This window comes from Lissotriton vulgaris, chromosome 1_1 (genome assembly GCF_964263255.1).
Source record: "Lissotriton vulgaris chromosome 1_1, aLisVul1.2, whole genome shotgun sequence".
NCBI classification, from domain to species: domain Eukaryota; kingdom Metazoa; phylum Chordata; class Amphibia; order Caudata; family Salamandridae; genus Lissotriton; species Lissotriton vulgaris.
The window spans coordinates 649,397,671-649,423,408 of record NC_141685.1 but is presented as its reverse complement, the minus strand read 5'-3'; positions in this window follow the sequence as shown (position 1 = coordinate 649,423,408).

The following is a 25,738-nucleotide window of genomic DNA, read 5'->3' as shown; positions in this document are numbered from 1 at the left end:
ACATTTTGTTAACTGACTGGGGGTTAAGAAGATTGTATGGATATAATTGAATTGTGTGTACTTGAGCGTCGCATTGCAAGAGACTTTCCGTGTTTTTCCGAATACCTTGGTGCATTATTTAACAGTAAATTGGCCCCTCAAGGCATGGAAAGGGGCAGTGGGAACCTAAGTATTTCACCCATCCCCAGCTATGTTCCAAAAGCTTGGGCAGCAGGTCTCTTGGTACAATGCCATTTTGTAGTGATTCTAGATGACACAAATTCCACCCCTCCAGCAATCTAGCCACCCATTGCTGATGGAAAGCCAAGTAATATATCACAAAATGAGGGTACTTCCAATCTACCGCCATCTCTCAGTGCACTCCAGAACGACAAGGCATTTTAGTGCTTGCTGCCTCTGCATATAAAGTCTTGTATCTATGTATCAAGGACTCGGAACTAACCAGGTAGTGCCCACACCAGGAGATTAGTGAAGTAATACAACAGTCACAGGAGCATAATCATTTTAGTCAAGGCTATCTAGCCCATCACTGATAGGGGGAGCTTCCTCCTGAATTCTATGCTATCTTTCAGAGGGTGCAGCACCAACCCCAAATTTCCTTCCTGGAGGAGTTCATCACTGTGATATATCCTGATGTCTAGATAGTGGAAGCTTTGTCCACACCAATCAATTCCCACCTCACCCGGTATCTCCAGCACTTCCCCTCTGAGAGGGTCTTGTGGAAACATGATGGTCTCTCATCAGTTTGTGTGGAGTTATGAGACCCTCTGCAGTTCCTTGATTAATGGAAGTGCAGTTGCCAAGTCTGACCTACCATCTCTAAGATACAATATCATGTTGCCTACATAGTGGGAGATGGAGTATATAGCATCAGCCAGTTTAACCTCTCTCCCAGCACTCTCGGGCCAGACCATGGCTGTGATTGATTTCACAACAAGCACAAGGAGCAATGGTAATAGTGAGCAACGCTTTTGTGCACCCTTGTTGACACTAAGTTTCTGACAGTATTTTACCATTGCAGACCTGGACAGTTGTGTGGGTGTATAACAGTGCTAACCATTTAGATCAGCCACCCCCATATTCAATTTGGTAAAAATCGCTTGCAGGTAGTGCCAACTTAGTTTTTCAATTAGATTTTCCAGATCAATAGATAGCAAAATTGTTGAATCCCGGTGCTCTCCTGGTGTTTCCTCTAGTATTCGAGAAAGGCATCTAATATTATTGGAGGTACTGAAGCCAAGTATAAACCTGTATTGGTCTGGGTGGTCATAGAGCATGATGCACATAAGACAATTAGCCAACAGTGCTCAATATTTTGTAATTGGATTTAGGATAGATAAGGTGCAGTTTGAGGCAACGTCAATGAGGTACCTAACAGGTGGTAAGACTTCTCTCATAGTTGGTGGTAGGAGGCCTTCCTCTCTTGCTGCTAGATACCCATTGGTAATGTAGGGGCAAGGAGGGCAGCATAAGACTTTAAAAATTCAGTTGGCAACACATCCAGGCCAGGGGTTTTACTCGTCTCCAAGCCGTCTATGGTGACCTTAACCTCCTGCTCCATGATTGGCTATCCTAAATTACTTCTATGTTTGCTTGTGGCTGGCCCAAGCCTATATCATGATAGGAAGTTGTGAATTACCTTGTCAGTGACCTGTGGACCTCCTCATAAATGGACTAGTAGTATTTAAGGAATACTCCATTTATACTATTTTATGAGTGTTTAAGGTGCCACTGAGAGCCTTGTGTTGGACAGGAGGGGGGCTTGGTCATGAGCCCCCCTCCTGTCCAAGTTCATGATCCATGACAGAATCTACCTGGGTTTGTCAGACTCTGCATGTTGTTACAAGTATTTCCTATACTCAATGTCTTTAGCTGCTCCACTTGGGCGGCATAGTTTTGCCTTTCAGTTAGGTATTGTGCTTTGAGGTCTGGCTTATTGACTGCCTATCTCTCCAATTGTATAAGGGTATGTTCCATGGTTGTCAGTTCCCTCTCCATTGTCTTTCTAAACCCAACCATCACTCGATGCATGGCAATCCCACTGCCTTGTTAAACGCCTCCCATTTCACCCCGGGGAGGATGCAGTATCCGGGGGCTCCTCAAAGTAACTGATGACTAATATAATAATTATTATAATAATCCACATTTGTAAAGCGCTATCCGTGGCACCACACCTCTTCCATGACTACCTTCCTCAGCTCTTCCCATAAAACATCATCCAGAAGCAAAGCACGTTGAAGTGTTTATATGGGCACCAGAAGGTGGGGCCTGTTCCATTGCGTATTTATCAGTAAGAGGTTGTTGTCTGGCAATGTTTGCCTCAGGTATTTTGCATGCAAGAGTTTAGGGGACATCGATCTGGTAGTCAGAAGCCTATCTAGCAGAACATGCAGGTTGTGGGGCAGAGAGTAAAAGGAGTACTCTCAGTGGTATGCATAGCATTTCCTCGAGACTCCTGGAGCCACTTTGCAAATACCTGTGCTTCTTTGGCCACTGGGTCTGTATCGAGCATGCACTTGACATCTCCTACCAGCAGCCATGGTGCTATTATGCCAGCTGCTAGCCTTGTTTTCAATTGATCAGTCATTCAAAAAAGACTTATTGGTCTGTAATGGGGGCTAGAGACTGCCAGGCTTAATGTCCTGCCCATCCAATCTACCTGCAAACAGGATGTTTCTGCCTTCTGAATCCCTTCCTACATTAGTGGCCTGGAATGGAACCCCCAGCCTCACCCAAATCAAATCCCAGTAGCATACGATGAGTAGCCAGTGGCATACAACTGTCCCGCAAGCGTTTTTTCAACCTGAGAACTTTGTGTGCTGGCGAAAAACTATTTGATCCCCCTCCTCTTTAAGTAGGGATAGACTTCAAAGCTTTTGATCACTGAACCCAGTCCTTTAACATTCCATTTTAGAAACATGTACTGAGAGATGTTCATTCTGACTTCTGGGGGTTGGTATTTCCCCCACTGTGTTCTCAAATGACCTGCCCTGCACAGTAAATCCAGCCCTGTATGTGATTCCCCAGAGTACTTGTGTAGCCTACCCTGTTATCCCATGTGGTGAGGCTGAAATTAACTATTTTAAAAAAATTCCCACAGTTCCCAATCCATACGTGTGGCAGCAATGGTCACCCATCTCTTGATAATTCATATCAAAGTTAGGAGTGGGCAAAGAATTCTCCTCTGCCGGTGGAGTTCCCAGAGTTCTGCAAAACTCTCTAAAGTGACGCGGAGCAGCAGAATTTCCGTCTTACATGGATGGCCCACACTAAATTGGTGAGCGCGAGCGTGAAAAATTGTGCTCTAGTCCTCTTGTGGCATGATTTCTCAATGTGGCCGACAGTCCCCAAGTGTAAAGTGCAAGTGTGGAGATGGTTGTAAATCTTAAGGTCCAGAGTAGGGTTCTTCAGTTACCCTGGACCTCCTTTTTGTCTTGCAGCCACCTTTTCATTTTGGTAAGCTTGTGCTGGGTTTTATAAGAGGAGGTGCAGCTTCATGTGACTGATGGGCACCCACCCCCACTAATGGTGCTGCATCATACCTCTGGCACTTGATTAGAACAAACCAGTCCAATCACTGCCTGTTACATCCTTATTCTGCATCCTGTGTAGAATTAAAATTTGCTACCTAAATTAAAACTGAGGCATTTCTTGCTGTAAGCATGTCTCTGCAAACCATAATTTACCTATTTGCTTTGAATCTCTTTAAAGGGGTCACTCTACTAGCGAGCAGAGTTAGCAGTCTGGGCCTCCATATTTCTAATCCCAGGAGTTCTCCTTCCTCTGGATTAACAAACGATGATGGATATGGAGATTCAAACCCATCTCCTATATTTAAACAGCAGAGGCTTGGACGTTTGTCTTGCTTACTGGGGTTTTTCAACCACCAGCTTGTGCAGAGGAATAATATCACTCAGCCAGGCAGCATAAACAACATGTAGCTTTAATGGATAACCTTGAGAAATGTAGTAAATTATAAAACATGTTGAGACATTGAGTTTCATAAAAATGGTATCATATTTGGATTCTGGGACCACAGATTAATCGACATAACAGTGTTGTAGACTTTTGAATCATGTTCCAACAAGGAGTAACAGATTTACCATAATTTCATGTTTACTGTTTAAACATTATATAATATCCTTTAGCCATGAGGATCAGTGCAATCCCCTACCATCTCTAACTGAATCATACAATTTAGTCTCAACCCAGTGGAGAGCTGTGGTGCAGTGGCCAGGGCAGCTGACTTCGGAGCACAGGGCTCATGGTTTGATCCTCAGCTCCCGCAGCAGTTTAGCTCAGCACCATGTGACTCTAGGCTATAGCTCACTTAACTTTCACAACGGCCCCCAGTGCCTTGAGACCCATAAGGGTGAGTAGTTTGCGCTTTACAAATACGGATTTAAAATTTTACATCTGCCATAATTCTACCTGTGCATATTCAAGGCTGATGAGGGGTGTTTCCCCCAAACAGGTCCCAGGATGCTTGTTTCCGGTCCAGGGAAGACCTGGCTTAGCAGATCAGGCTGGACTGTTCCCATGAGGCACAGAGTAGACTGATTTGCATATAGCTGGGTCTGAACTGGGGTGGCGATGTGAGCTACAGAACAATGATGGATTCAGCCCAGATTTGTGACTGGGGTGAGTGTCTGAAGATTTTCAGCACTCCGCCCATCGTCTCCTTGTGTTCGCATATTGTATGTTTACACAGATAAAAATCTTCATCATTTAGCCTGCACCTGCTCAAATGTGTGCACCCCTGTCAGATGCAACTTGCTGTGAGAATTGACCAAATTGACCAAATTTGAAAAGGAGTGCACTGGAGATTGCAGATCAAAACTATTTTATTTAAAACAATGCAAGGGTGAATACTCCATTAGAGGGCAATGCTACAAAACAGGTCCACAAACCAGAGGTCAAAAAATGAAAAACAAATTTGGGATTTATATGCTTAGAACCCAGGGCCAGATGTACAATGGTTTTTCTCGGTCCCAAACAACTCTATTCGCAGAATCAGACCGGAAAAAAAGCTATTTTCCATGTACCAAATCCCATTTTGCAATTTGCTAACCGATTTCCAAATAGCGAAACATGTTTGGGATTGGGTATTAGGAAGGGGCATGTTTAGGGCACCCCTTCCTAATAGTGACTCACACTGGCATGTGTGAATATTTTGCAACAAAAAAGAGGTTGCAAAACATTTGCATTTTATCGCAGTCTTCAAGTATGTGGTACCCATTTGCAAACGGGAAGAAGTCCCCGATGGACCCCTTCCCCTTTGTGAATGTTCACAAAAATGTTTTTTAAGAGCAGACTGTGGTGCAATGGACTACTGCCTACACTTAAAAAATTAAAAGGAAACCTTTCGTTCTTCTTTGTTAAAAATATCCCATTTTCCTTTAACACCTTCGCAGGGGCGGACATTCCACTGAGGTGCTGAAAAACATGACGCATGCGCGGTTTGGATGGCTCCCGGCCATCCGATGCACAAGCCCACCGTGACATCGGCCGGCCCCTGGCCGTCTGACGTATGGAAGGGGTTAAGTAAAACAGGCTGCATTACTCCCCAAAAAAGTTGCTTTATTTAAGAGCAATCACAGACATAGTGGTCAGCTGTCCCCCTCAGGCCACCATCCCTGTGATTGTACAACTAATTCATTTAGCGAGTCGCAAATTGCAACGCTTTGCAACTCGCAATTGTTGCAATGGACCTGTCCGATTAGTATTCATGAGGCAGGTCACAATTTGCGACCCATTGGGAATGGCCTACAAACACAGGGATGGTGGCCTGCTGGGAACCGCAGATCTCCATGTCTGTCTTTGCTTTTTACATAAAGCAACTTTTTTCTTTCCAATTGTTGACTGTTTTCTTCAAAGGAGAATGGGATGAATTTTTGGGACCACTGTTTGCTCTTAAGCAATATTTTTGCACACATTCACAAAGGGGAAGGGCTCCCTGGAGACCTTTTCCCATTTGCAAGTGGCTTACCATCTACATTAAGTAGATGGTTAACTGCAAGTGTTTTGCGACTGCAATTGCGATCGCAAAGCAATCTTACATACCTTTATGACTGGCTATTAGGAACGGACAGACTTGACACGCACCTTCCTAATAGGCAAGCCCTGTTTTGCTAGTCAGTGATTGGTTAAAGTCTGGCAAAATAGAGTTTGTACATACCACCACCCTTTTTAGCGATTGCAAATGGGCCGATTATCTGTTTGCAACAGCTAAAAAGATTGTACATCTGGCATGTAGAGATTCCCAATGGTTCGCAAATTGCCACCTACTTCATGAATTTTATGAGGTAGGTCTATTTACGACCAACTGGGAATTACTACGACCAACTGGGAATTACTAAATGTTTTTAAAACACATTTATACATCCTTGTTTGAGATCACCTAATAGTCAATCACAAACATTTTCTATTAGGTGATAGATAACACCATTCTATGTACATCTGGTCCTCACTTCCTTGCACACCACAGAACTGCTAAATATGTTATACAATAAATAAATGTGTGATGCTAGAAGTTTGATCGACACTGAGATGTAATGGCTACCAAGAAATTATCAGATGGTCATAACTCTGGAGGATAATGTAGGGAAGTGATGCTTTACATAGGTGAATCAGGTCTGCTTTACCACTGCCTTCACTGCCAAAAAAACTTTACATTACATTGCATTACCATCTCAACTTAGTAGTCTGCATTTTTAAGTGGCTTTAGTATATAGTAAAACAAATATATATGTAGCAAACAGCAATTTGAACTGTTTGAGTTTGTGATCAAGTCTATTATGTCCAACCCCTTGTTAGTAATCACGCCTTTCCTTTTTTATTGATCTTAAGAATGGTTCATAACTGAAATGTGTCTTTAGCAGTGGCCATGTTTCAGTTTTTGTGAGACTCTTTGAGATTTGTGGAATAGAATTGGGATGCCGATGTATGCCAAGTTTTTCAAGCTACCTTTTCTGGGCGCATTTGTAGTGTGTCCAGATGTCATGGACTGAAGAAGGATGTTGAGTCTTAGGGTCCAAAGATATTCCTGTAGGAAAATACATGAGAATTTGTATAATAGGATCCTTTGGAACATCCTAAATTGATTTGGCTGCAGTTTTGACTGGTTTGAGTGGCGTTTGTCAGGGGACTTGCAGGTTGTGATTGAGACTGGATATGTAGTAATCAGACCAATTAATGGCTATTGGGCATATAAATTCCTAGGAGTGCAATGCAGACAAGAATGCATTTGAGATCATTGATTTTGGAGTGAAGGAACGTAGACAAGAAAATGGTGGGTTGTCCTGTAAAGATGGTGGGCCAGATGTACGACCATTTGGAACTGCGACTTGCAAATTGCAAAAAATAGCGAGTCACAATTTGTGAGTCACAATTCCAAATGTACAACAGTGTTAGAGACACTGTTAGCGAGTACCAATGGGGTTCCAAAATGTGAGGTTCATCAATATTCATGAGGCAATCGCATTTTGCGACCCCATTGAAAATGGCTGGCTCTCCCAGGGATGGTGGCCTGCTGGGCTCAGCAGACCACCATGTCTGGGACTGCTTTTAAAAAAAGAATTGAAGGAAAATGGGATGCATTTAAAAAAATCAAAAATGAAATGTTTCTGTTTCATTTTTTAAGGCAGGCAGTGGTCCCTGGGACAAATGCCTGCCCTTAAAAATGCATGCATTTGCAAAAGGGAAGGGGTCCCCTGCATACCCCTTCCCATTTGTGACTGCATTGCCACCTACTTGAAGTAGGTGGTAAATTGTAACTATTTTGCGACCGCAATAGTGGTCGCAAAACAGTCATACATAGGGCTCAGAGTTGCAATTAGGGAGGGATGCACTTGAAACGCCCCTTCTTAATTGGAAGTTGCAAACTGTTGTGCTTAGCAATGCTTACTTAGTATTCTTGTTAGAACCCCCACGGACTGCTGTGTTGTGCTCTCATGCATGGAGGATTCCATGTTTGTCAGTTGGCGGCTCTTGCTTGGTGTGAGAGCAGCGGTGGCTCGCTGTACCCACAATAAACTTAAAACAGCAATTACTCAATATGTCCTGTCATTATTCCAGCGGGGACACTAAATTGTTTTGGCGATGACTGGGTGAGCCGTTTTTCGGCTCATCTCTGCTGGCGAAGAAGAGACAGCTGCTCTGTGCGTGTCAGGATAGCGCAGAAGTTTGCTCTTTGCGCATCAGGATAGCGCAGAAGTTTGTGATCCGATAATAAAGGACTTTTCATGTGCTCAGGGTGTCTACCTCGACATACTGAGGAGGTGAGCCAGCAACATAGGTTAGTCGGTGAAGAGAGGATATCAGCGCATGAAGTTGCATAGCGCATGTATGGATTCTTGTCAGACCTCTGCCCATGCCTAAGTATGTTGACAGAGGGATTAAAGGATTCAACTATGAGCGTTTGAGTCTGCGGCTGCAGTTGGACGGTGTTCTCCCTTTCAAGCGCATTGGTTGGATAATCATTGGAACACGCATGCGCTAAACATATGGTTTTGTCATCCTTGTTTTCACGCAGTTGGGCTTTGTGACATCAACCAGCGTGTCAACTTCAGTGAATTGTCAACTGCTAAGGTATTCACTGTCTACAGCGGTGCAGTGAGGTCATTTTCTTCTTCTTCAGTGACACGCACACCTTTTAAGAATCTTGCGTGTCACAGCAACTGTTCGGTGATACGCACACCAGATACTTATTTTGTATTATTTACCTTTCCACATGTGAATTTAAAGAGTTTTTTTTGGGTAAGGTTGTGAAAAATGTTACGCACACTATTGTGCTAAGCTAGCATGTTGATACATTTGTTTTTGTTCTTGATATTGCAAGTGCGAAATCTACTTTGCTGAAAAAAGTGTTCTTTATGCTTTTTGGCATTGTGCCCACAATCTCTCATTTCTTTGGGGTGTCATTCAAGTATATCTTTTTCAAGCTTCTTGTTCTTTTAATGTTCATGCCACGTGTGTGAAGTCGTTGTTGTAGTCTCACTCTTCTAGTAATATGCAGTCGGTTAATCCTCCACCACCATTTTTGGAAAACCCAGGTAACCCACATATTCAATGGAGACAGTGGTTTGATGCTTTCAAAACATATTTAGGGGCCATTGGGCTTCACATGTCAGGGCTGAAAGGAAGAAGTGTCTTCTCCTTCATTATTTACGTTTTGAGGGTAGAGACGCCTACAAACATCTTCCTGATTTGATGTTGGCAGACGGTGAAGTCGTGGGCGAATATCAAGAAGCTGTTAAGAAACTTGTCATCAAATTTGATGTGCAGCCTAGTGTAGTTGTAAGCGTGCACAATCACAAGGTGAGAATGTTGACACATACATAAGTGCTTTATGTAAACTTTGTGCTGAATGCCGGTTTGGAGAATTCCATGACCAGTTAGTTGGGGACCAGTTTATTGCACATTGTTGTGACAAGCACATCCAACAAAATTTGCTTACCATGGGGAATCCAGGTCTTGAAGACGTTATAAAGGTGGCAAAAAGTGTGAAGTTGGTACAACTGTCTATCAAAGAGCTTAATATAAATTTCGCCCCAAAGGAGACTGTAAATGCTATTACTTCATCCAATGTTTCTAGCAGCACCCCACGTAAAGACAATAAGTCTTTTTTCAAAAGAACTAATATTTGTTTGAGGTGTACTTGCGCATCACATGGGAAGGTCAACAGGATATGTCCTGATAGGAATCTTAAGTGTCATAAATGTGGCAAAGTGGGACGACTTGCAAAAGTGTGTCAGTCAAATATGAGTAAACCTAACAAGGTCAATTGCGTAATGGAGGATAAATCCTTTTGTGAGCGAGAACTTGTTCAAAATTTACAAGATATGATTGTGGTCATCACTGATGATGGTATTGTTACTGGTGATCAGGCTGATTGCGTGGACCCTTATGTTGATGTGTTGGTGGTCGCTGGGTGCCTGAAATTGCTTGTGGATTCTGGTACTCATATATCTATGATTACCTATGATTTGTTCAAGCAGTCTTGGGGAGACAGGCCCCTCTTTCCACCTGACAGGGCACCAGTTTCTTATGAAGGACGCAAAATTGATTTAGAAGGCTTCATTGAAGATGTGCTTGAATTCAGGAGTCGCAAAATTCAGGGAAAAATGTATGTAGTTGTACGTGGTTTAAATATTCTTGGGTGGTACCACCAAGGAGCTTTTGGCATGGTATTAAGACCTGGTACCAGCGAACAAGTTCTGGTCATCAAGGACAATCCTGAGTCTGTTTGTTTAGAACATGAGTTTCCCAAAGTGTTTTCCAACAATCTTGGCAAGCTAGCTGGTTGCAAGCACAAAATTAAAGTCAAGAATGACACTATCCTGGTGTGCTGTTTAGCATTTGGTTGGAACTTAAGAACTAATTGGACAAGTTAAACAGTTGTGAGGTCTTTGAATCCATTGAGTCCAGTTTGTAGTTAAGCCCTTTGGTGGTTGCCCGCAAACGGAGTGGCGAAATACGTTTATGCATTGACCTTAGGAGTTTGAATAAAGAAAATTGAGTTGATACCCACTTCTCCTTAGAATAGATGACTTGTTGGAGAAATTGAAGGGTGTAGAGAGGTACTCCAAGACCGATCTTGCCTCAGAATACCACCAAGTTTTGTTAGATGATGAGTCTCGCCAGTACACAGCTCTTAATTCCCCTTTTGATTAATTTCAGTTCTTGAGAATGCCTTTCGGGCTTGCTTCGGCAGCCTAGGTCTTTCAAAGAACAATGCAAATTATCCTCAATGATGTAAAGGTTGGTGTCATCAAGATTATGTTCTTATTGTCACAAAATGCCATAAAGGAGGCCCTGAATTTTTTATATAGGAAAAGCAGACACTGTGCACCAAGGCATTGATTGAATTGTTTTGAGCTGCGCATTTACAGATACTTTCACATATATAATTTTAATTGCAGTTCATCCACTTTTCCTGCGAAGTCAAACATACAAATTGCAACCTTCCTGAGTAGTAGCACATAATTTGTACAATATTTATTACAAATGTATGTTTCTCTTGAAAACCTTACGGGGACTAAAATGATAGTGCTGTTACTTTTCAAACACCATACTCAGTAATATGTAATATGATACAAGGGTACAAAGAATGTTTATTTTTTGACCTTTTAATTTGATGCAGTTTTCCGATGAATGTAGCACAAAGGGTATTCCCACGAAAACCCATGTGTGTCCTGGTTCACAGCAAATCTGTAAACAATGCCATGTCACACTACTCTGAATATGTCAAAGAACTTCTTATTGAAATTTCAATGAAGTAATTCAACATGATAAAAAAGTATAATTATGTGCATGTTTAATTTAGATAAAAAAAATACCATTACAAATTCACAATTTGCTGTGAAAGGGATTGTTTCCAAATTTCACTTTTGACTCTACTCTAGAAATTTGTAATGGGATTTTGAAGTCTGTAAAATGAGTATGCCATATTCTTGGTACCTGCATAGTTTGTGCTCTTAACCTCCAGTATTACTCAATTTAAACTAGAAATCCACTTTGAGACAACAGAACTATTGAAATGCACTTTCTGTTTCAATAAGTGTTTTGCATTCCTACCTAAACTTATTTATTTTAAAACGTTTCTTCAGCAGTCTGCAAAGTGCTCCTATGTCTTTCTTTCTGACAAGCTACCAACACATCAAACTAAATGAAGCAAAATATAAATGCATTTAAAAAACGTGCCGACGATCTCGTAGGAAAAAATGTTTTATATACAGTGAATGTTTCCAAAGATGTAGGAAATTTACTTTTATTTTCCCAAAAGCAGACATCTAGAGATCATGGAAGAAGAACAATGTTGTAAGACAGACTAATAGAGCCAAGTAAGAGTGAATTTATGGTTTCATACGTTCCAGGCATCACGTTGATTTAAGAATATACAGCTCAAACTTAACATGTCATTAGCTTTTTTCATTTCTTTTGGTAGCACTATAGTTTTATTCCAGAACCAAAAATTCGAGAAATATGCACAGCTTTCATCACTTTACACACAGAATAAACAATAAAGAAAAACAACACAATCTGGTAACTTACAAAATGGTGCAAATAGAACAAAACTTTGCCTGATCAAAATACATTGACATACAGTGTTTTAGATACCTAAATCGATGGAAGCGCTGAAGCTGCTGCATAATGGGGATTTCTACGAGCTTTGGAGTGTGATGGGGGTATTTTTGTCCACTCATTCTGTTTTCTTTGCATTTCTGGCATTGTAGATTTTCTATTGATACAAGTGAAAATGTAAGACCAATCAATCTAACACAAAATCTCCAAAAAAGAGCGAAGATGATCTTGCCATGCTTGGCATTGAATTGTAAGCATTGACAGAAGATGTGCAAAGCAATCCTAAAAATGTTTAATCAGACCAACATATGTAAAGATCACTACAACCATCTCCCTGGCTACAAGATTGCAAGGCAAGACAGACTTCATATGCGCGGAGGCGGAATCACCATCATCCACAAGAACACCGTCAACTGCTTCACGTCCATGGACATGTCATCCTCCAACATGGAACACCGGTCGCTGGCAGTCACTTACCTTTCGGCCAGCCGGCTAGCTTGCCGGCCACATTCGTTGTTGCCTCTCCTGCGTCATTTTCCTGGCTTCTTCTAAAAAACAGGAAGCAGGAAGCACCAATTCTCCCAACCTCCCTGCAGCCAATCACAATGCTGGGAAGCAGCATTGTGATTGGTCACGGCGCTCAACCAGGTGCTGGAAAGCTGGGCATGTTCTCCATGCAGGCTGTAATACTGGGAAAGTGAGCATGGCTGCATACAGTCATTGCGCAATTAGGAGGGTTCTACCACTCCTTCCCTGTTCTGCAGCCCCACCCGCACCCTCAAGCAAGCTGACGCAGCAAGAAGACAAAATAAAATGATGAAAACATAACATTAATATCATTTAATTTTCTCCTTTCTTATGCTGCTTTATGGCAGTGGGGCAACGCTCCTCCGCCTTAGGAGCCACTGTCGCAGCCAACTTCACTTTAAGCTGTGCTCTCATTTACTGGCAACCAGGACCATGCACCAACTCCACCCACACCATGACATACTTTGTTGCACCACTCACCCTCGAATTTAGCAATTACTCCCTACTCAGAGACTTAAACTTCCATCTGGAAATCCACGCCGACCACAACTCTAGTGCATTCAATGAAGACCTTGGAAACATGGGCCTCACGCAATGATAAAAGGGAAAAGATTTGGTGCTATATGTGTGAGCATGCTGCTCTGTACTGTACTGCAATGGGTGTGAATATGGTTTTATTTTATTTAACCCCTTCCATGCCGATGACGGCCCCCATCCGTCATGCATTACAGTGCTCGTGTGCTGATGACGGCTGGGGGCCGTCATAAAGCCATTGATTCTTTAAAAGCCTAGCACACGAAGAAAATCGGCCCAGCATGGAAGGGGTTAATTGTTGGATCTTTATTGTGGTTTTGGTACCTTATTTTGTATTTTTCAGGAGCAATATGCTGTACATTAATTTCATAAGTTGAAACAAGTCTGCTATTCTACAGTGAGATCCTAATGGTCTCAGATTCTTCTGTCATGGTTTGTCAGAATCATGCGTCTTGCCCAATATGTTCTAATTTTGCTTGCCACGTATTCAATGAAACAATATGTTTGCATCCCATTAAAATTGCAATAACATCTATGAACTTGAACTCTATTGCAGGAACATAGCAACTCACATTCAGGTGCTCCAAGCATAAATATTCAAAAAACATCTGGACACATGTGCTGGTAAGATGAAGTGTACTAGTTTAGACTTAGAGAGCAGCTCATTTCTTCACTATTTGGTAAGCTGATGCTAATCTTCCAAAAGTTGGAAGGGACTCAGAGATTCCAATAAACAAAAAGCAGTCCCCTACTGCACACTCAGACAATGCCAACTGAGATCAGTATCTTCAGATTATTGCGTTACTCACAAAAGAACCCCACAATTCTGCCACAGCACACTTATAAGGCCACACCATAAGCCAGATGTACTCAAAAGATTTAACAATATTTGTTGTTCTGTGGGTAATAAATAGTGTTGAAATGCAAGTGATGTCAGACAATTTAAATGACCATGATTTATTACAAACATGAAAACGATAGTCATCTAAACATGAATTTAAGGATTAAAAGTACTAATATTTCAATGGTCTTCTAAGTGTATCAAAAATATATAGACCACAAGCAATCCTTTCAGGGGTTTCTAGATGCAGGGCGACTTATGAAAAATATTTATATTCTTTCAAATCAAGCCACGCTTCCTTTAAAATTGGCCCCCTGGTGGACTACCACTTCCCAGGGCAGTAACATAATTATATGTGGGGGAGTGTTGAGGCTCCTCTGTTGCCCATGTACCACCTCCTCCCAGGGCACAGATGTAAATTAAAAATAATGTGGAAGAGGCCCAATGTCCTGTCCCGCGGACAGTCACCTCCCCGATGCACAGATGTAAGTTAATAATAATGCTGGGGGGCCCTACGGCCTCCAAGGCTGGATTGACTGTGATGGGCATCAGGCGTTTCCCCAGGAGGCTGGAAGGATAGGGGCCAGTGTTGAAGCAATTGGGGCCGGTTTTGCAGCAGTGCTACAATATAGGCCTCCAGTAACAAAAGCAGCAGTGCTGGGGGCTAGCTTAGTTAGGCAGCTGTGCCTCCCACTTGCACGCTGACCACACTTTTTCAACCAGGCTCGGTCCGATAAAATTGGCAAGGCTGCTTTATATTCTCAGTTGGGCCATGACAGCATCCTCCCGAGCCCCAGGAACTGCAAAATGTAAGTGATGAAGATGGTCTATCTCTGACCCTCGGCCACAATCCCGGGACTAAAATCAATGTATTACCTACTTGTAGTTTCCAGTAAGTAGTTATAGTTAGGGCCAAAGTGTTTTTGACTTGCTTATATCTGGCTCCAGTAGATATTTAAGAAGATTGGACACAATATCTGCACTGACATCGGAAGACGTAGTAAGTCTCAGATAATTTACCTCCCTGGAAATGAAAGCAGAGGACATGCCAACACATGATGGCATGGAAAGCTTTTCAGACTAACAGCTTTGAGAATCCACAGGGTTTGCAATAGATGAATCAATCACGAGTTAGTGCAAACCAAAATCCAAATTCTGCTTGCAGCTTCCACCCAGCAAACAGATAGATCATAAGGGAAGGATTTCACAGAATCAATAGAAAAGATATAACAAACAAAGAAAATAAATCTTATAGCATGATTAAGGATGGTGGAGCCTCTCTGATCTACAGAATGATGGGAGTATTATCATCAACGCCTCTTACCAAGGGGGTAATATGTCATCTTAAGTAAGGAACAGTATATTGAAGAAGGCAACTGACAATTGAGAAATATGGAACAAAACAGGAAGTCGTTGGGAGATCTGATGCAGAGTTCATGGAGGGTTTCCATAACACATGTCAAATTGGAATGGCTGATCCCATGACTCACCCCATTTATTGTCTGCTGAAAGTCCATAAAGAAAAAAAAAATCCCTGAGGGAGAAAAATTGCTAGCTCAATTTGAGCTCTTCTGTAAATACATCAACATTTTTTGATCTCTTCCTTTTTCCATATGTGACCACACTGCTGTCCTATCTCAGACTCACAAGTCTTCCTGAATAGGATTCATGGCATACCAAATTATTGGATGGCTACGGTTGATGTTGTGTTGCTGTACACTTCTATCCAGCATTCTGATGGCATGAGAGCCTGTGATTTTTTCTTGAAATCACAATCACTGTTATTTTGGAACAATCCAGAATAATAATAGAGATGAAAGGTATTTGACTGCAGCTCAATGTGTTTTTACTCAACAATGTTTTCTCCTAAGATAAGGCCCGGCCATAGGGACATCCTTTACGCCAACCTAAGCAAACCTCACAATGGGTTGTTGGGAGGTAGAGACTGTGGAACAATCAGATTATGGCGAAAGAAGATCAGGTCATCCTGTAGGTCCATTATATTGATGATTTATTTCTGCCATGGGGAGGTGAAAGAAAGAACTTTACGATTTTTATCGAGCCTTTGAATAACAACCCACTAAAACTTAAATTCACCTTTGATATCAGTATCACAGAGATAAAGTACCTGGACATTTGGAGCACTTTAATATTTGCAATTTTGCACAGTATTTTTATTTATTTATTTAGAGTGTTTTATAAAGCTCGCACATGACCCAAGGGTTTCAGAGCACTGTACCTAGGGTTAAATGGGCAAGATGAAAGGTATAGACCAATAAATAAAAAGTAAAGAGTCACAATGGGCTGTTGCAACATGTATCGCAATTATACAATTGTCCGTCCATTAATATTCCATTAGTCTTCATTGATCTAGCTACTTCATGTTGAGTATTTGTTGCTGCTCCGCAACTATTCAGATCCAGGTACCCAGAGGAGCAGAGTTTTTAAGGGTTCTCCTGTAAACAATGTGTCATTGACCCATCTAGGAGTTTCTGCCATTGAGACATCCCTTGTGCCCTGGGACTCCAAAAGTCTATGCAAGGAATCTATTCATTAGGATCTTGGGTCGATGGGTTTTAGCGTACCGTGGCCGGTAAGGAGTTCCAGATCCTTGTCCCAGCCCCGGTAGAAAGATCGTGTGTACGTTTTGTGTTTTCGGAATCTAGGATGTTCAAGCCTGAGAGAGCTAGCATTTCTTAGGTAGCAACTGCCACCGAAGATTTAAATCTTTTCTGCCAAGTCACTTGGTTCTTTCTAATGTAATGATTTGTGTGTGAGGAAGGCAATTTTTAGTTGAGTTCTCGCCTCAAGCGGAATCCAGTTTAGATACCTAAGCGATGTGGTCAAAGTGCCTAGTTCCTGCTATCAGTGGCGCTGCCACATTGAGGGTCACTTTGAGGGGAGCTGTTCTCGCTTTAGTTAGCCTTGACAGGGTCGCCAAGCAGTATTCTAGTCTGGAGACCACAAGTGCTTGTACTGCTTGTTTGAAGTCTGAAGGTGGTAGAAAGGAGGTCCCTTGGTTGTGCTGATGCTGTTTGCCTGCCGCTGCCCTCCCCTTCTTTTTCTGACAGTCTGCGGGACTGCAAAGTTCCCAGCACCGTCTCCACCATTGTGCCGGGGGCTGGGGACTCTATTTCCCAGAGTCCCCTGCGGCGCTCAAGACCACCATCACCAACTAGTGCCAGGAGGTGCTTTAAATTCATTGTAGGGCTCCCGCAGTGCAGGTCCCTTGGTTGTGCTGATGCTGTTTGCCCGCCGCTGCCCTGCTTTTTCTGACCAGTCCGCGAGACTGCAACGTTCCCAGCACCGTTTCCTCCATTGTGCCGGGGACTCTATTTCCCAGAGTTCCCCGAGGTGCTCAAGACCACCATCATCAACTAGCTCCAGGAGGTGCTTTAGATTTGTTGTAGGGCTACCGCAGTAAGGGTCCCTTGACGCTGTTTGCCTGCCTCTGCACTGCCCTGCTTTTTCTGACCAGTCTGCGGGACTGCAAAGTTCCCAGCACCGTCTCCACCATTGTGCCGGGAGCCGGTGATTCTATTTCCATGAGTCCCCCACGGTGCTCAAGACCGCCATTATCAACTAGTTCCAGGAGACGCTTTAAATTCGTTGTAGGGCTCCCACAGTGCGGGTCCCTTGGTTGTGCTGCCGCTGCTTGCCTGCCGCTGCCCTGCCCTGCTTTTTCTGACAGGTCCGCGGGACTGCAACGTTCCCTGCACTGTTTTCACAATTGTGCCGGGGGCCGGGGACTCTATTTCCCAGAGTCCCCCATCGCGCTCATGACCACCATCATCAACTAGCCGCAGGAGGCGCTTTAAATTCATTGTAGAGCTCCCGCAGATGGGTCCCTTGGTTGTGCTGATGCTGTTTGCCTGCCGCTGCCCTGTCCTGCTTTTTCTGACCAGTCCACGGGACTGCAACGTTCCCAGCACCGTTTCAACCATTGTGCCGGGGGCCGGGGACTCTATTTCACAGAGTCCCCCATCGCGCTCATGACCACCATCATCAACTAGCCGCAGGAGGCGCTTTAAATTCATTGTAGAGCTCCCGCAGATGGGTCCCTTGGTTGTGCTGATGCTGTTTGCCTGCCGCTGCCCTGTCCTGCTTTTTCTGACCAGTCCGCGGGACTGCAACGTTCCCAGCACCGTTTCAACCATTGTGCCGGGGGCCGGGGACTCTATTTCACAGAGTCCCCCGTGGCCCTCAAGACCAACATCATCAACTACAGTCATGAGGAGCTCTAAATTCGTTGTAGGGCCCCTGCAGCGCAGGTCCCTTGGTTGTGCTGACAATGCTTGCCTGCCGCTGCCCTGCCCTGCTTTTTCTGACCAGTCCGCGGGACTGCAACATTCCCAGCACCGTTTCCACTATTGCCCCCGGGGCAGTGGACTCTATTTCCCAGAGTTCGCCACGATGCTCAAGACCACCTTCATCAACTAGCGCCAGGAGGTGCTTTAAATTCGTTGTAGGGCTCCCGCAGCGCTGGTCCCTTGGTTGTGCTGACACTGCTTGCCCTAAGCTGCCCTGCCCTGCTTTTTCTGACCAGTCCACGGGACTGCAACGTTCCCAGCACTATTCCACCATTGTGCCGGGGGCAGGGGACTCTATTTTGCGGAGTCCCCCACGGCGCTCAAGACCACCATCATCAACTAGCGCCAGGAGGCACTTTAAATTCATTGTAGGGCTCCGGCAGCGCGGGTGCCTTGGTTGTGCTGACACTGCTTGCCCTAAGCTGCCCTGCCCTGCTTTTTCTGACCAGTCCACGGGACTGCAACGTTCCCAACACCGTTTCCACCATTGTGCCCGGGTCCAGGGATTGTATTTCCCAGAGTCCCCCGCGGCGCTCAAAACCACCGTCATCAACTAGCGCCAGGAGGCGCTTTAAATTTGTTGTAGGGCTTCCGCAGAGCGGGTCCCTTTGTAGTGCTGACACTGTTTGCCTGCCGCTGCCATGCCCTGCTTTTTCTGACCAGTCCGCGGGACTGCAACGTTCCCAGCACCATTTCTACCATTGTGCCGGGTGCCGGGGAGTCCATTTCCCAGAGTTCCCTGCGGCTCTAAAGACCACCATCATCAACTAGCGCCAGGAGGTGCTTTAAATTCGTTTTAGGGCTCCCGCAGCACGGGTCCCCTGGTTGTGCTGGCGCTGTTTGTCTGCCACTGCCCTGCTTTTTCTGACCAGTCCTCAGGACTGCAACGTCCTCAGCACCATTTGAACCATTGTGCCGGGGGCCGGGGAATCTATTTCCCAGAGTCCCCCGCGGCGCTCAAGACCACCATCATCAACTAGCGGTAGGAGGCGCTTTAAATTCGTTGTAGGGCTCCCGCAGGGCGGGCCACGCGCAGGCGTCAGGGGCTGCGAATCTGAAGTTGTCCTTTGGAAAAAGGTACTGTGACATAGCGTTTAGCGAGCCAGCTGCAACTTGCGGGACTATTATTTTTGTCATTAGTGCATGCATAATTTGCCTTATTAGGAATTTTTTTGATTGTAATTTCGTGGATTACTGGATCATTGGGCATTGATTATCAGACTTTTAAAATTAGCAGCGTGTATATTGAACTCTTTATCTCGAATTGGATAGCGTGCAATTGATCAGCTTAGGAAAGGCCTAGGACTGCTCTGTATTTTGTCCATACTTTCTTATAGTGCTAAATTGAGAATCTGAAATTAATATGTGGAAAAGTAAGAACACGTCGGGCCAAAAGAAAAAATCTATTACCTCAGGGGAGCGCTCATGTCAGTCTTTACTAAGCTACTAAACTAGTGTAGTGGGGGCCATAGAAAGACAAATTAACACAGTCGAAGAGGCCCTTAAACCCGGGGGGATGAGTGTGCTTTATTAAAAGTTAGCACAGAATTAGGGGGAGACAACAGAATTAATGTCTGTAATCCAGGTATTAATGGATGTGTAGTAAATATTTTAGATTACCTAACCGATAGTGAACCTGAACCTGACACACTCTATCAACCGCCAGACAAACGAGCGAGAAATCCCAGTAATCACTCAGGGCCTCCCAGGGCAGGTGGGGAAGACAACACTGTGGTTGAGAATACTATCCCCAAAACTCAAAAAAGGGCTCAAAAAAAGACAAAGCCTGCTCTAGCTAATAAACCGGATAGTTGGGAAAAGGTAATAGCTAGCACTACTATGCGTACCCAGACAGAGGTTGAAAAGTTGAAAGTAAAATTAGATACATTAGATAAATTGATAAGATATAGTATTGGTAGGTTACTAATAAGAATTGGTGCACTGGAGACATCATTGACTAAATGTTTAGATATTGTGCAGCTGGTTTCAACTGATAGAGTAGGCACGACTGATGACTCTACTAGACGGGAACTACCAGTTCCCAGCCCACGTTCAGAACACACTGCTCCTACAATTATCGCTCCTAATGCCTCTCTAATTGTACCCTAACCAGTTGCTGAAAATACGCCAGCTACTAATAAAATAATTGATCAATCACGGATGAAGAGACATCCCTAGCTCCTGTCTTGGAAGACGGAGAGAGCATACACGTTTAGACCTACCCCCAGCTGCTACTCCCTATGTAGTGTTCTTGGTTAACGTACCCAAATCCAACGAGGTGGTTGGAGAAACCTGGATAACTTTAAGGAATAAGTCCTTACAATGGTTGGGCTGTAGAACAGGACTAACCAATGAATTATTCAACTAATTCAAGATGGCACAGAGGGTAAGCTGGCTGCGGAGAGGATTAAAACATACTAAAGGGGACTGCATTGCACTGACTTTTAAAAGTCCACACTTCGTGCGGTCGATTTTGAATATATTAGTGAGGAATTCTGCAGATAATTCACAGATTAGTGCTGTCCCTTTGGGATATTGTTATCCACACCCAAATTGACATCCCCCATTGACAAAATGGGGGGATCCTACATCTTTCTTTAGAAATCAATTTTGGTATCCCATTCATAATCCCTTTGATAGATTTCATGAGCTTGACGAAGTCCAAGAGATCCTGTTGTTGGTGCTAATATTAATCTACCAGTTGTACCACAGAAGATGGGAACTTCAATAGATAGACCTAACTGTATAGTTAATGTGCCAAGCGTACAAAATGAGTTATCAACTACCGATATCGAGCCAGGAAAGGATGTGGACCATCCAGTTCTTGTTGTCGGCGCTGAGGACAACATTTTCACCAATCAGGAATTGGACAGTATTGTTCAGCCATGTGGTAATATCCAAAATAATATTTGCCAGATTATGTTCTGGAACATGGCAGGTTTAAAACCTAAGGTGTCTAATAATGTGTGGGTGTATCTTGTAAATAACTATGAGATATTATGTGTGCAGGAAACCTCGGCTGTAGAACCCCTCCACTCGTGTGGCTTTAAAACATTACACACTCCAGCCATTAGCTCAAGACTTGGTAGAGTGAAAAGGGGCCTTTGTACCTATGTCTCAAACCAGCTAAAATCTAGGAAATTAGAGATGGTCCAAAAAAATAATCATTATCACATTGTCAGGGTATGTGTGGATAAGTCCTTCAGCCTCATTATTGTACATTTTTATAATAATGCAACTCCTAGGTGATGGAAGATATGTTAAGAAACCTGGGCTGTAATATAAAAAGCTTACTAGGTGGGACAACCAAAGACGTTCTCATGATCTGGGGAGACAATATTAATTGTTCTCTGTGCAATAGAGGGGAGATGGGGACATGCGTGTTAAGGATGGATACAAATTTTAATCTAACGCATTTCGCACATACTACGTGTGGGGACCTATTGAACGATATTATGTTCTCATGTGATATGGGTTATGCCCATAATTTATGTCAACCGGAGGTTCCTTTCTGTCCTACCTTCAATGGTAGAGGTGTATTTTCTACGATTGATTATACATTATTGTCTTGTGGATATTTTGCATCTGTTAAGAATTTTAACACACTCGACACTGCGCTAAGTGATCACTTTCCCTTAAGCATCGACATTTTACTACCAAATCAAGTTTCCAATAGGAAATCCACTTCTAGGCATGCGGTGCACAGTAGTGCTTTAAACAGACAAAATGGATATGCCTTGAAGTGGACGAAGGTGATCCTGGAGGATTTTAAAAATAATTTGGTGAAGAACTGTGAGAATAATTTTAGCACATGCTTAAATGAGCATTCCACTGATCTTGCCATTATCGACAATTTCACAACCATTGTTGAGCATATCACAAAAGGCTTATGGGTGGAAACTAAAAGCTAGGGTACTAAAACCGGGGGCTGGTTTGACTTGACCTGTACTAAGGCCTACTCCAACCTTAAGTACGCCCTAAATACCACAGATAAGGATCAGAAATTAATTAGGGACTTAAGAAGGAATTATAAGAAGGTACTTAAGAAATGGAAGGATAAAATGAAACAGGAAGCATGGAATTCTCTGCATGAGGCTTCCATGAGTCGAGATACTGCAGCCTTTTGGAAGGCAGCTAATGCCCCTTTTTTGTGATAATACCAAAGCAAGAATAGAGATTGCCATCTCGAAAGACGAATGGGTAACACATTTCGTACAGCTGTATAGTGATCCATCTCAAACAGGCCACGCATCAGAGGAGGAGGTACTAGTACAGGAGCCCTTAGCTTCCCCCAAATAATGGATATGGGCTTTACTCTAAATGGAGTTAGTACAGCTATTAAAATCAACATGAGGAAAGGCACCATGCTCGGATGGGGTCCACGTTGACCTGTTTAAAAATAATGTGGTATTATGGGGACCACTGCTCACGCAACTATTTAATGCTTGTTGCTCGAGGGGATTGTTAACATCATGGTATGACACTATCCTCGTCCCTATATTGAAAAAGGGAGATAGGGCAAGTCCCAAATGCTATCGCCCAATATCATTATGAGATTCCACAATCAAGATAATTGGGCGTGTGATTTTAGATAGATTACAGTTATGGGCTGATGAACAGTCTGTAATTAGCGACCTTCAATATGGATTCCAGAAGGGCCTCAGTACTATGGACCAGGGACTTAATCTGCATATCATATTAGACAAATATACCAAAGCTAAAGGAGGAACGCTGTTTTTAACTTTTATTGATTTGACATCAGCGTTTGATTGTGTTACACACTCCAAGCTGTGGATGATTATGGACAGGCTTGGAGTGGACGATCACATAGTTTTGCTCCTTAGGCAACTTTATTCAGGGGCTAGGGCTATGGTCAGATTTGGTAAGAATTGAGACTGCACCAGAGTGTTTCCCATTGCAAGAGGGGTAAGGCAAGGCTGTGTCCTTGCCCCTTTCTTGTTTACCCTTTACATCAATGACCTAGAAAGAACTTTGCTAAGGGAGTGCACGGACTTGCCATTGGTAGCTACAAGATCTGTCCCTGCACTCCTATACGCCGATGATGCTGTGTTGATGGCCCGGACCCCCATAACTATGCAAAAGGCAGTAACGTCCTTCTCACTTTTTATGACGAAGCTGGACCTGACTATAAACTGCACAAAAACCTTCACTATGAACTGTGGTCCTGGGGCTAACAAAATGAAGAAATCAATTTACATTCATTTAAAAAGCCCAGGACACTACTCCTACATTTCCCTGTTTAGGATTATTGTTTGATCAATCCGGTTCATGGTGTAATGGTATAAAAACTAGAAGGCAGTTGTTGTCTAAGTCCCTAATGGCTCTAACCAACTTCAGTAGGAAAATGGGCAGGAGGTTGCCCGGGGAGTTGCTGTGTATATGCAGGGCAGCCTGTGTATCCATTGCAAATCATGGTGCAGGTATCTGGGGGTACTCCAATGTTACCACATTACAGTTGGCGGAAAACACCTTTTTGAGATATCTCTTAGCGTTTCCGTCCACTATCTGCACATTCATATGCCATGCCGAACTTGGTTTACCGTATATAGAATATATAATCAACATCCAACCAGTTCTTCTGTGGCACAGGGTTTGGACAACTGATGAGTGTGCTTTTAACTGCTCTGTTCTAAAGGATGCAATGAGCTCTGATAAGGTTAACAAAATAAGATGGCTTCACTATGTAAAAATGTTTTTAGAATTAATAGGTCAACAGGATTACTTCAGTGATCCTTCATTGATGTGTCAGGTTCCTAGAAAGGCCCTTAAAAACTGTAGCCTGGTACACCTGAATGATCTTAGATTAAGTAAGGAAATGACAAAATTACTGTGGTGGCACATCATCTTATATTGATTTCTGACAAAATACAGCCTTATGCTACACTTTCCATGACAGACTTTGAAAGGTTTCTACTAACCTGTTGTAGATTAAATATTTTGCACAGACTTTCAAGCTTTCCGAAGGTACATGACTGGACAGGATCACTTTCTAAATGCCCATGCGATGATCTGTCAACTCAGTCATCCATTCACATTTAGTTTTTTTGTGTATTTTATACAATACCTAGGAAAAGATGGATAGTCCCATTGTTAAAAGGCTTGGAATTAAGACAATGTCTCCCCGCTTTTCTGGCTATCCAAAAGTTGGATAATGTTTTTACCGGTGCCTCTGTCTCCGCCTTTTTAAAAGCTGTTTTTAGATCCCGGAAATCAATTGCAACATGAAATCCAATCCGTATTTTTATAGACCTTTTTATCTGATGTATATTTTGACATTTTGTTTTTAGTGTGTTCTGTGTTTGTGTTTTAGTAACTGTACTTTTATTATTATTTTTTCTTTATAATAACTGAATAAAGTTTCTAATGAAATGAATGAAAATGGTAGAAAAAGGGTTTCAGTTTCTTCAATATTCTGAGTTGGAATGTCGCACTACGTGTGGTCGCACTGATGTATGCTCCCATATTTAGTCTCTTGTCCAGTGTTATTCCAAGTCCATGATGATAGGTTTGCAATAGATTGCGGCTAGGTGCTTGAGCCAATTTTGGATGAAGAGCTTTTTTGTGGGGAGAAAAGAAGAAATTTGGCTGTCATAGAGTTCAGCTTGAGGCTATTTAGAGAGAGCCAGGACTGAATGACGTTGTCTGGGGAGGATATCTTTGAGTATAGTTGTGGGTTTTCTGCATACATGTGGTGCAATGTTCGATTGGTTGAGGATTTCTGTTAGTGGTTCAATATATAGGTTAAAGAGTGTGGGGGAGATGGTCGGCCCTTGGGGGACTCCACACCTTCACTGGTGAGGAGTCAGAGATTGAGCTGCCAAGTTTGATGAGTTGTGAGAAATTCTGTAGGAAGGAAGCAAACCAAGAAAGCACTTTTCCAGACATCCCCATTCTTTTTCCTAGTACTTTTAGGAGGGTGTTGGAGTTTACCATGTTAACCATGTCAAATGCTTATGTCAAACGCTGATGAGAGGTCTAGGAGGATGTTAATGGAGTCAGTGGTGTCAAATATCTTCAGCGTGTCATCCATTATATGGACAATGGCTGATTCAGTGCTGTGTCCTGCTCTAAACCCTGATTGAAAATTGTTGAGTAGGTTGAAATGGTCAATGTACTGGCTCAGTTGACTGTACACACATTTTTCTAGCAATTTTGCTAGAAAATGGATATTTGACACAGACCACAAGTTGCTTAGGATTCTAGGGTCAGCACCCACTTATTTCAAGAGGGATGTCACTTTACCAGTCTTTCAGGCATTCAGGGATCCTTCCTTGTTTTAGCGAAGAGTTTACAATCTCCGTTAGTATAGGTGAGAAGATCAGACTCAGTTCCTTTAGTCATTCGTTTTCATTTATAAACTTTATTCGATCTTTTATATAAAGATCATAAAAATACATAAAATCACTTAAAACACAGTTAA